The sequence below is a fragment of the Heptranchias perlo genome, chromosome 18, assembly GCF_035084215.1.
Source record: "Heptranchias perlo isolate sHepPer1 chromosome 18, sHepPer1.hap1, whole genome shotgun sequence".
NCBI lineage: Eukaryota > Metazoa > Chordata > Chondrichthyes > Hexanchiformes > Hexanchidae > Heptranchias > Heptranchias perlo.
The window spans coordinates 49,732,816-49,745,214 of NC_090342.1; the positions used below are offsets into that span (position 1 = coordinate 49,732,816).

Here is a 12,399-nt window from a genome sequence, read left to right on the forward strand (position 1 = left end):
ATTTCCAAACACGACAACTTGATGTCTCTATCAGCTTTATTTTGGTTTCCTCTGCATCTCCTCAGGGACTGATCCAATGCTGAATCTGAAATCTGGAACTCCCTTCCTCCAAAAGACTGTGGATACTGGGGGAGAATTGGAGCTTTCAAGACAAAGATCGACAGATTTTTGTTGGGTAAGGGTATCAAGGGATATGGACCTAAGGCGGGTAAATGGAGTTGAGGTACAGATCAGCCATGATCTAATTGAATGGCGGAGCAGGCTCGAGGGGCTGAATGGCCTACTCCTGTTACTATGTTCCCAAGACACTAATCCCCTAATCCTTATATAAATATTTAGGCCAAATTCAGTACGAGCAGATCTTCTCTGGCATTGCATGCAGTCAGAGGATATGTTATGTAATGCTATTTAATGTACAATATATTATCAGGGCCACTGATTTACAGTCACTGAATAATTGAAAATGCGTTTATTATTTGTGATATTTTTGAATTCAGCTGATGTGTTTATATCCATATATTCACAGGCGCTGGGGTATGGGATCAGTGGTAGGGGTGCGGGAATACTGGGGAGGGGAGAGCAGTCCAAGTTCCGGGAACTGACTCATAGTTCGTTAAAATGCTTTGTGCCAAATCGGTGGTCGGGAAGCATTATCATAAGCAGCCTGGCATGTGTATACCATGAGTTCAGCGTTTGGTATTCTTTTGCTGTTCTCTTTGTTAATCTCACATGTCCGTTTGACAAAAGGATGACAAAGAGAGAGAAAGAAAAGGAAAGAACAAAAGAAAGAACTTGTAATTATACAGCACTTTTCACAACCTCAGGACGTCCTCAAAGTGCTTTGCATCTAATTAAGTACTTTTTTTTTGCAATGTAGTCACTGTCGGAATGTAGGAAAGGTGGCAGCCGATTTGCCCACAGCAAGGCCTCACAAACTTTAGCTCAAAATATATGTTTCCCCCTCCCCCCTCCAAGAGAGTCATTTAAGAAAAAAGTAAGTGAAGCTGATAGAGAAATTCTTCAAAGTCTGTGTCCTGTTCCTGGCCTACTGCCCAAGGATGGCTGGCACAGAGGCAGCACACCCTATAATAACCCAGGCATCACGCCAGAGAGACAAGCACCAACCAACCTCCCCATAGAAGCTCTTAAAGCTATAGCGATAGAAACAAACAGCTCCAAAGGACATCAAAATCACCGCAGCAGTAGGATGCCTAAAAAGAATGAACTTGCATTTCTACAGCGCCTTTCATGACCTCAGGATGTCCCAAAGAGCTTTACGGCCAATGAAGTACTTTTAAAGTGAAGTCGCTGTTGCAATGTAGCACACATGGCAGCCAAATTGTGCACTGCAAGGTCCCACAGATAACGACCAGATAATCTGTTTTTTGGTGACATTGGGATATACTGTTGTAATGTAGGTAGCCAATTTCCACATAGCAAGGTCCAAACAACAATTCTCATTTTTAGCCCACCAGAACTAGCCCCACAAGTCACCATTTCCTGTGTTTCAGCACCCCGATATCGTGGAAACTGAACCATTTATATTGTGTATTTTGCCAACACTATATGGATATGTTGTATCTGAGGAACAACTGCACTATATTAAAAAAAATCCCTTAATAAATCAAGAAATCTGTTTCCAGGCAAATAAAGGATGGAATTCCAGCCCCAAAACAGCATTTCAAATATTGAAACCCCATGCAACAAAAACAGAATTTGACTAATTCACTCAACATAAAGTAGTGCCCCTGATAATAGTCCACAAAATGTTGAATAACACAATGATCAATCTGGTTGGCACCTGACAGATTGTGGAGTGTAGGTTAATATCAGCAGGAGGATAAGGAGGGGCCAGGCACCTATACTACAGGGAATACTTGTCCATGTAATTCATAGGCTGCAGGGGCACAAGAAGTATCAGGAAATAGTCATTTATACCACCAAAAGCCCAATGGGAATCAAAAGGAGACCAACATTTAGTCAATGAGATGAAAACTGGATGCTGGGTTGAGGTTACTGAGTCGGAAAATGTTCCTGACAGCGGGGATACTGATGAGTAAAAATGAAATGCTCACTGGTGACCTTGCTACTCAGCAAGTATTAAAAATCAAGCTTCGATACAACGTCTGAATACCAAAAACGCAAAATTAGAAGTGAAGTAAGAGTGCAGCGGTATCTCTTAGTTACGCATGAAATGCTACACCTTGGATTCACAGATCTCAAAGTGGAAAAAGAATGATTAGGACTTGAATGCAAGAATGTCAAAATAGTGAGTTCCATTCCAGATTCGGAAATGTAACTGTTACCTTTAATGACAAGATATCACCTTTAACACAACAGAATGTTGAAAGGTGCCGGGGGAGGGGCGTGGGGTGTGGAGAGAGGGTAAGAGAGAGACCAAATAAGAGGTGGTTCAACAGTTAGGGGAGCTGACCAATGATGTGTTTGAAGAGGTAGGATGGGGAAGGTTTCTGAAGAGGGGAAAAGATGTCACAAGACATAGAGGTTTAGAAACATTGGGGGGGAATTTTAACCCTCATCCCCCCAGCCCAGCAGAAACCAGGCTGGTGGGGGCAGTTAAAATGGAGCAGGGGACTTACACACTTCATTCCCACCCTGATGTGGCAGACTGCGAAAGTTTTGATCTTGCCTGTATCAAGTTGGAGAATGTTCTGTCTCACCCACAACCTTGTTTTCTAACGTATTACGAACTGCATTTTACAAACAGTCAAAGCCACTGGAGCTACGCAACAGGTCCATCAGCACTTGGAACGAGAAAAGGCAGGTTAATGTTTCCCTTACAGGCTCTGTGTCAGAGGACAGACAAGCTCCCATTTTACTCTCATTACAGATACTGATGGACCCGCTGTGTTCCTTCTAGCATTTTCTATTTTCTAGCATTTGCTGCCTCCGTTTTGCTATGTTCCTTTCATTTAGAAGATTCATATGTTCACAAACAAGAATTAATAACCAGCCCTAATCCTGTGCAAGACTTTAAGGGGATAGGAATTCATATCAAGGCGTGCTGTCTATCTTAGAAAGCCCACCACAGATAAGGCTTTTGCATCTATTACGTATGTAACAAGGATGAAAGGATTTATGCAGTCATAGCTTCAAACTGGTGAAAAATGTAAAGCAGGAAGACAAGGAGAGAAAGGAAAAGGGACTGGACGTAGTCTACAGACACCTTGAACGAGAGATCAGTCAGGCCTCTCCGAGTGAGAGCTCAGTGCAACACAGAAAATTGGTCAACTGCTGTAGACTGAGGAGACCTGGGAGTGTGTGTAATAAGCCCGATCTTCTATTAAAGGGAAACGTAAGGATGCTTTTTGTATGTCTGTACATTGGGTTAGGAGTTCCATTCAAGGCATTGCTTCACACTGACAGCATATTTAAAAGTGGCAAGCTGTGTTTTTGTCATATGGACCACAGGGAATGGTGATGTGGAATTCATATAATCCTTTCTCCTTTCATATCTCTTCTTTCTCATTTTTATCTTTTTCTCCTTTTTTCCTCCCTATTTCTCCCTCGCTCTCATTCCACAGCCCACCTGGTGTGGCATTTTGCTTGTGTCTTGTCTTGCTTTTCCTTCCTGTAAAGTGAGAGAAAGCAGGACACTATGAATGCAGGACTATCCCAGCATCCATAGCAGTAGTGAAAGCCCTCTATCTTTTTGCTGTCACTAGGAATTCAGGGATAACTCTGACTCCATAGCATTCTCATGCTTTCCAGTAAGAGAAGGGCCTACCACATGCATGATTGAAATCTTTCATGCGGGTCTCCTGCCAAAGGTGGAAGAGGTAATAGGCTTGGCCTTTCCTGCTCATCCCTATAAAAGTCTCTTCTAGTTCCTTCAACACCACCATGGCGAAGAAACAAGAAATCAAATATTTTGTCACCTGTTCTTGGTCATTCCCATTGTAACCACAAACGAAGAAACATTGCATTCTGCAAATATCAACGCTGCCATATAAAGGAGTTCTGAGTAACGGTCGTACACCCTGCCACCTTTCTGGAATTTTTGCCTGTTTTCCCACCGAAAGATTTAAATAAGAGTTACTTTAAAATGTCGTTTTATGTTAAAGCTTGTTTTAAAGGAGTTAAATTCACTGGACAGCAGCGTCAGCAGGCGTGTATTAGCTTTCAGATGGCGTGTCTGAACCCAACATCCCACAGACAGTGAAAGGTAACTTGACATTCCACACATTGCAGCTGCAACAAACCTATTCATTAGACTCAGCAGGAGTCCTGGCCAAGTGAGGTTGGTGGATTCTAGGGGGGAGGGAGGGCGATTAGATAGTTTGACTAAAAGCACACTGAAGTCAGGTTTTTTAAAAAGGAAACACAGACACCAAAAAGTTGGTCAGGCTGCAAAGTGCTGCAGGAGGGTTGAAAAGACAGGAGACTGCAGGAAGAGTAACTCTGCCATGGGTTGTAGGAGAGGACCGACACAGATTATTCCATTTAAGTTAAGTAGGACAACCCATTGGAGTAGCATCTCGTGTTCTTTATTTTGTATCATTTTTCAAATGTAAATTGTACTGATTGAACTAAGGGACTCTAGTCATACCTATTGCTCTGTGCATTATGTGGAATAAAGCAGCTTAACGATTCAAACCAAATTTCGTCTCATATAATGTTAAGACTTCAGTGAGATTGAAGATGTATCTTCAAAAGACTCGCGTATCAGTCTACAACAACAATTTGCGCCTTTAATGTGGTTAAAACATCCCAAGGTGCTTCACAGGAGCGTTATCTGATAAAAAAATTGACCGAGCCACGTTCTATTGCAACTCCCCATGCCTGCCACAAGTAGATATAGGGCAGCATGGATCCAATGTCTTAAGAGAACGACACTGGGACTGAAGTCAATGAACCAGAGAAAATACAGCGGACCCAAATTCATAACACACGCAAAACGTTAAGCTGACTTTTCTGTGCAGATGCTGATGGATTTGCTGTGCATTTTTCTAGCACTTTCTGTTTCAGATTTCCAGCATTTGCAGTTTTTGTTTAATTATTTACCCAATATGAATTTCTCGATTAGCCATGACTTACAATCTGAGAATCTAAGTGCAACGTATGAAGGGACAGACATTTTGCCAGCTAACCCTAGCACACTGTGCAATCTTGGTAACAGACATGTTGACGGGGTCATATAAAATTGCTTTGTCCACCATTTGACCAAAGGTATAAACCCATTTATTTTATACAGGTGAAGGTCTTGGCTAAAATCGAAGAGGAATTACAGGTGAGCGCGTTTGTTACCAATATCGCATGGTGCAATCTCAAACCTGAAAGACGGGGGAAGGTTTTAACTGTGCTTAGCACTAATAAACATGAGGGTTCTATTACATTAACAAGCACCTCAGAAATTCCACAGGTTTACAACACATCTGGATGGAAATCCAAAGTGGAAACTTGTAAAATAACGGCACAGTCGGGAAGGTAGAAATAGGCTTTTTCTGATTAACTTCTAATTGAGACTTTGAAATCCATGACCTAATAAAGAGGAATAAATGAACTGGTTTCGGAAACAGAATTGCTGAGCTACTTAATTAGAGGTCGGTGAGTGGGACTTCCATGGTGTTTGCACGGAGCATTTGAAATAGGAAGTGCCTGCTCTTTTATTACCAGGAATTACAAGCCAACATGTTGACACTTCACCTGAACATTGTGTCTTTCACCCGCAAGGACCTGCTTCCCCATGGTAACTCACTTGGGATCAGATCAGCCATGATCTTATTGAATGGCGGAGCAGGCTCGAGGGGCCGATTGGCCTACTCCTGCTCCAATTTCTTATGTTCTTATGTTCTTATGCAACTCCGCATAGCCACATGTCCCAAAGCTGCAGCTCCCTATAGCTTCTCTAAGTGAAAATCAAAGTTAAAGCCAAGGCCCAAAGTACAGACCACCACCAAGGCTGGAAAGAGAGAAGATGGCTTCCCATCGCATCGATTGGAGGGTAGCAAATGTTGTGCCTTTGTTTAAGAAGGGCGGCAGGGAAAAGCCTGGGAACTACAGACCGGTGAGCCTGACATCTGTAGTGGGTAAGTTGTTAGAGGGTATTCTGAGAGACAGGATCTACAGGCATTTGGAGAGGCAGGGACTGATTAGGAACAGTCAGCATGGTTTTGTGAGAGGAAAATCATGTCTCACGAATTTGATTGAGTTTTTTGAAGGGGTAACCAAGAAGATAGATGAGGGCTGTGCAGTAGACGTGGTCTACATGGACTTTAGCAAAGCCTTTGACAAGGTACCGCATGGTAGGTTGTTACATAAGGTTAAATCTCACGGGATCCAAGGTGAGGTAGCCAATTGGATACAAAATTGGATTGACGACAGAAGACAGAGGGTGGTTGTGGAGGGTTGTTTTTCAGACTGGAGGCCTGTGACCAGCGGTGTGCCTCAGGGATCGGTGCTGGGTCCGCTGTTATTTGTTATTTATATTAATGATTTGGATGAGAATTTAGGAGGCATGGTTAGTAAGTTTGCAGATGACACCAAGATTGGTGGCATTGTGGACAGTGAAGAAGGTTATCTAGGATTGCAACGGGATCTTGATAAATTGGGCCAGTGGGCCGATGAATGGCAGATGGAGTTTAATTTAGATAAATGTGAGGTGATGCATTTTGGTCGATCGAATCGGGCCAGGACCTACTCCGTTAATGGTAGGGCGTTGGGGAGAGTTATAGAACAAAGAGATCTAGGAGTACAGGTTCATAGCTCCTTGAAAGTGGAGTCACAGGTGGATAGGGTGGTGAAGAAGGCATTCGGCATGCTTGGTTTCATTGGTCAGAACATTGAATACAGGAGTTGGGATGTTTTGTTGAAGTTGTACAGGACATTAGTAAGGCCACACTTGGAATACTGTGCACAGTTCTGGTCACCCTATTATAGAAAGGATATTATTAAACTAGAAAGAGTGCAGAAAAGATTTACTAGGATGCTACCGGCACTTGATGGTTTGACGTATAGGGAGAGGTTGGATAGACTGAGACTTTTTTCCCTGGAGAGTAGGAGGTTTAGGGGTGATCTTATAGAAGTCTATAAAATAATGAGGGGCATAGATAAGGTAGATAGTCAAAATCTTTTCCCAAAGGTAGGGGAGTCTATAACGAGGGGGCATAGATTTAAGGTGAGAGGGGAGAGATACAAAAGGGTCCAGAAGGGCAATTTTTTCACTCAAAGGGTGGTGAGTGTCTGGAACGAGCTGCCAGAGGCAGTAGTAGAGGCGGGTACAATTTTGTCTTTTGAAAAGCATTTGGACAGTTACATGGGTAAGATGGGTATAGAGGGATATGGGCCAAGTGCAGGCCATTGGGACTAGCTTAGTGGTATACACTGGGCGACATGGACATGTTGGGCTGAAGGGCCTGTTTCCATGTTGTAAACTTCTATGATTCTATGATCTTTTGAGACTTGGTGTGTGAAAGGAGTGACAGGTGCTGGTTGCACTGCATCAGGTACTGGTTGCATTATACCAGGTGAGCCAAGACAGTCCAGCTCTGATGACATCATCAAGGTGTGCCATTATCTGTGATCGACAGTCAACCTAACAGTGTAATTAAGTGCAAATATCAAAACTTTAACTAATAGTAATGTTAAACCAAAATTGATCATGACTGAGAACCCCAGAAAGTATTTATTTATTTAACAGTCGAGCGCAATTTGGGGAAACATGACAACCGCACGTGCACAGTTACGACAAAATCACATTCATAACTTATTGATTCTGGCCAGTGACCTCTCCCCAGTGATAGAGGAAGAACATTACAGGCATGCAACAGCGAAAGAATAGCCCGCATGTAGCCAGATCAAAATGGCGACCAGGCGCAAATGTCAGTGGTGGCTGCCAATTACCTGTGCCACTGCCGCCATTTTGTCTCCAGCATAAAATGGCTCCTTTATGTCACTGGGTTGTCGCCAGTAGCATGCTTGCCTTCAGAAGCAACTTGTAAGCCGAACAGGGTGCAAAGTCCAGAAATGATTGCGATACTGGTGTGGGAACACTTAATCCATTCAAATTACATTCCTTTGCTACTTTAACAGAGTTGCTAACTCGTTTATTTGAATGTTAAAATAGTGGGCAGAGGAACATCACATAACTGTGTTAAGAAATTGGTATAACAATATCATCAACAATAATATCTGGGCCTACAAGTGCATCGAAAACCTGTCCACACATCAATCTCCCACTTTAAAATCCTCCACCTGCAAAGTAAGTATAAATATACACCGAAAAGAATCATGCGCAGAAAAGATTCTCAGAACATCCTTTTTGTCAGACTCTGGCCAAAATGCTCCATCCTATTCCTGTCCCAAATGCTCCATCCTATTCCTGTCCCAAATGCTCCATCTTATACCTGTCCCAAATGCTCCATCCTATTCCTGTCCCAAATGCTCCATCCTGTACCTGTCCCAAATGCTCCATCCTGTACCTGTCCCAAATGCTCCGTCCTATTCCTGTCCCAAATGCTCCATCCTGTACCTGTCCCAAATGCTCCATCCTATTCCTGTCCCAAATGCTCCGTCCTATTCCTGTCCCAAATGCTCCATCTTATACCTGTCCCAAATGCTCCATCCTATTCCTGTCCCAAATGCTCCATCCTGTACCTGTCCCAAATGCTCCATCCTGTACCTGTCCCAAATGCTCCATCGTGTACCTGTCCCAAATGCTCCATCCTGTACCTGTCCCAAATGCTCCATCCTGTACCTGTCCCAAATGCTCCATCGTGTACCTGTCCCAAATGCTCCATCCTGTACCTGTCCCAAATGCTCCATCCTGTACCTGTCCCAAATGCTCCATCCTGTACCTGTCCCAAATGCTCCATCCTGTACCTGTCCCAAATGCTCCATCTTATACCTGTCCCAAATGCTCCATCCTGTACCTGTCCGAAATGCTCCATCCTGTACCTGTCCGAAATGCTCCATCCTGTACCTGTCCGAAATGCTCCATCTTATACCTGTCCCAAATGCTCCATCCTGTACCTGTCCCAAATGCTCCATCCTGTACCTGTCCCAAATGCTCCATCCTGTACCTGTCCCAAATGCTCCATCGTGTACCTGTCCCAAATGCTCCATCCTATACCTGTCCCAAATGCTCCATCCTGTACCTGTCCCAAATGCTCCATCCTATACCTGTCCCAAATGCTCCATCCTGTACCTGTCCCAAATGCTCCATCCTGTACCTGTCCCAAATGCTCCATCCTGTACCTGTCCCAAATGCTCCATCCTGTACCTGTCCCAAATGCTCCATCCTGTACCTGTCCCAAATGCTCCATCTTATACCTGTCCCAAATGCTCCATCTTATACCTGTCCCAAATGCTCCATCCTGTACCTGTCCCAAATGCTCCATCCTAAACCTGTCATCACTTTTACCTTTTCAAACACCCCACAACACGACAAGATGGCAATAAAGCAAATTTATCATTTCCTCCACTGCACAAATATATTAACCATAATCAATCTTGATTGCATTTGGTAACCGTTGCTGTAATCAATTTTAACATGACCCTATGCATCATGAAATATTTTATCATGACTTTCAACCAAAAAAATGTTACTTTTTCCTTATACAGCCACTTACTAATGGTACACATAAAGGAATTAATGTATATATATTTACCCCAATGCTTCACAGGTCTTGCTGCACATTCACTAACATTTGCCTCTTCAGAATGCTGCTCTTGTGTTAATCCACAAACCCTGTAAATAGAGGAACAGAATGTAAAGATTCAGCAGGCAAACGGTTCTTCGATAGTTTATTACTGATGGAAATTGCACACTGGGTGGCGGCCAGTTTCTGTTGGGAATGCAAGCTGTAGAAATCATTATAAATCCCCATGAGAGAGGAGGGAAAATAAAATACCAAACATACTGCCGCTATTAGGCTGATAGATCCGTCCTCTGACCTTTCCCCCTCCCCCTCAGCAAGCTGTGATATGGAAAGCTATATGATAAATGAGCTGTGATTTCTCTCTCCTTTACTGTGGCGTTCTGACTAATGGGCAGTGCAGTTTCACGTTTTACACAATGTCTGTTCCTCTCATTTAGGGAGATGGCAAAAGAGTCACAGCCACAGCCTGTGGGCTGTACATGGCTGGAGGACACATCCTGTGGGCGACTTTCCATCTACACTCATCACATCACCGAAATGACGAGAGAGATTATACTCCAAATTAGGGAGTATTGGCTCCAGAACCTAAGTAATCACATTAAAAATTCTTTCATGTCTTACCTTAAAAAACAATTTAGCAAAAAAATGACACTGTCATTGTGTATAAAGCTTCGGTGAATATTTCTGCGCTTGGAAGGATATAATTGTTTTGTACCACAGTCGTAATTTAAATTCTTTATCATGAAGGACTGTCAGTATGAAAGGTGAGGCTCCCTTATTGGATGGGAGGGCAGGTTGCAGAATGAGTCCTATCTCCATCTCATGCTCCCTTCTCATGAGGCTCCAGTCCAGGAGACGACCTCACAAAAGCACCACTTACCAATAATGTACTCTGCGTTATCGTTTTTATCGTGTTCTCGGAATGTGGGCAACAAGAACACAGCAGTATTTATTGCCCATCCCTAGTTCTCCTGAGGGCATTAACGGTCGACCATATAGTGGGACTGGAGTCACATGTAAGCCAGGCCAGGTAGGGGTGACGCAAGTTCCCTTTCCTGAAGAACATCAGTGAGCCCAGTCGGGTGTTTACGACAATTTGTCGGTTTTCGTGTCTGGTGCAGGCCCAAAATTGCCAGATTTATTGAATTCAATTTCACAGCTTGCCATGGTGGGATTTGAACGTAAACCACCGGGATACTAGTCCACTACCGTAGCAACGACGCTACCGTGCCCTTACTACAGCCCCTGTCGCGAGTGGTTAGGATCTGGAATGCACTGCCCGAGGGGGTGGTGGAGGCAGATTCAATCAAGGTTTTCAAAAGGGAACTGGATAAGTACTTGAAAGAAAAAAATTTGCAGGGCTGCGGGGAAAGGGTGGGGGAGTGGGACGAGCTGGATTGTTCTTGCATCGAGCCGGTACGGACTCGATGGGCTGAATGGCCTTCCATGCTGTAACCTATCTATGATTCTATGATGACAAGGTGCATAACACGCACAGGGTCCTGTGCTCCTGTGAAGAGCCTTGGGACGTTTTACTACGTTAAAGGCGCTACATAAATGCAAGTTGTTGTTGTTTTTAAGGCCTTTGTTTACTTTCAAAAATGTGACGTGATTTTAGACTTGGAGCTTGTGGGTTCATTTAAGAAATAAACGATGGGTTTTGAAACACTGCCGAAGCCAGAGTCCAAAAGGTCCAAGGTTCCTTTCCTCTTCTGTGCTAAGTTGTCTGCGCTCAGCCAGGATGCTACAATCAGTCTCAGCACTTCTGGGCAGGAAGGGGATAAAAAATAATCAGCCGGGGTCTGTGCACCTGATCACTGTCGAGCGACTCCAGTCGCAAATCCCAGACATGGACGTCGAGTGAAAAGAGGGTTGTGCTTGGTCGCGATACCCCCCATGACCAAATAACCAGCTGACAACCACCATCAAGGCTCAAAGGCAACTTGGCTGAGGTACTGGAGGGCTACTGGCCTCCATCAAAATGCAGCCCCACTTTGGATGCAGTCAGCGCTTTCAGGAGGGGAGAAGAAAAAAACGTTTGGAGCTCTCTACTATGACTGTTAGTGCCACCTGTGGCTCGGTTGGTAGCACTCTCGCCTCTAAGTCAGAAGGTTATGGGTTCAAGTCCCACTCCAGCGACTTCAGCCCATAATCTAGGCCAACACTTCAGTGAGGGAGTGCTGCACTGTCAGAGGTGCCGTCTTTCGGATGAGATGTTAAACCTAGGCCCTGTCTGCCCTCTCAGGTGGATGTAAAAGATCCCATGCAACTATTTAGAAGAGCAGGTGAGCTCTTCTCAGTGTCCTGGCCAATATTTATCCCTCAACCAATATCACTAAAACAGATTATCTGGTGATTATTTCACTGCTGTTTGTGGGACCTTGCTGCATGCAATTTGCCGACTGCGTTTCCTACATTACAACAGTGACTACACTTCAAAAAGTGCCTCATTGGCTGTTAGTGGTTTGGGACATCCTGAGGCTGTGAAAGGTGCTATATAAATTCAAGTCCTTTCATTCTTTGGAAACTGCCTTTATAAACTTGTCACTTACCTAGAATGTACAGCACAGAAACAGGCCATTCGGCCCAACTGTTCCATGCCGGTGTTTATTCTCCAGGCGAGCTTCCTCCCTTCCCTCCATCTAATCCTATCAGCTTAACTGTTTATTCCTTTCTCCCTCATGTGTTTATCTAGCTTCCCCTTAAATGCTTCTAATATATAAAAACAAGGACGGAATGTATGACTTTAAAGGGACTGAGCTACATTCTGGTCCAATTA

General features: G+C 43.9%; 1 protein-coding gene across 1 annotated transcript in view; it reads right to left on the reverse strand.

Annotated features, from left to right (window-relative positions):
* Positions 1-9,703, reverse strand: part of nrcama (neuronal cell adhesion molecule a) — a 233,674-nt gene extending 223,971 nt beyond the window's left edge. The window contains 1 exon segment of the mRNA XM_067999886.1: positions 9,630-9,703. The gene's annotated coding sequence lies outside the window, so the exon portion shown is untranslated.
* Between the last annotated feature and the right edge of the window lie 2,696 nt (positions 9,704-12,399).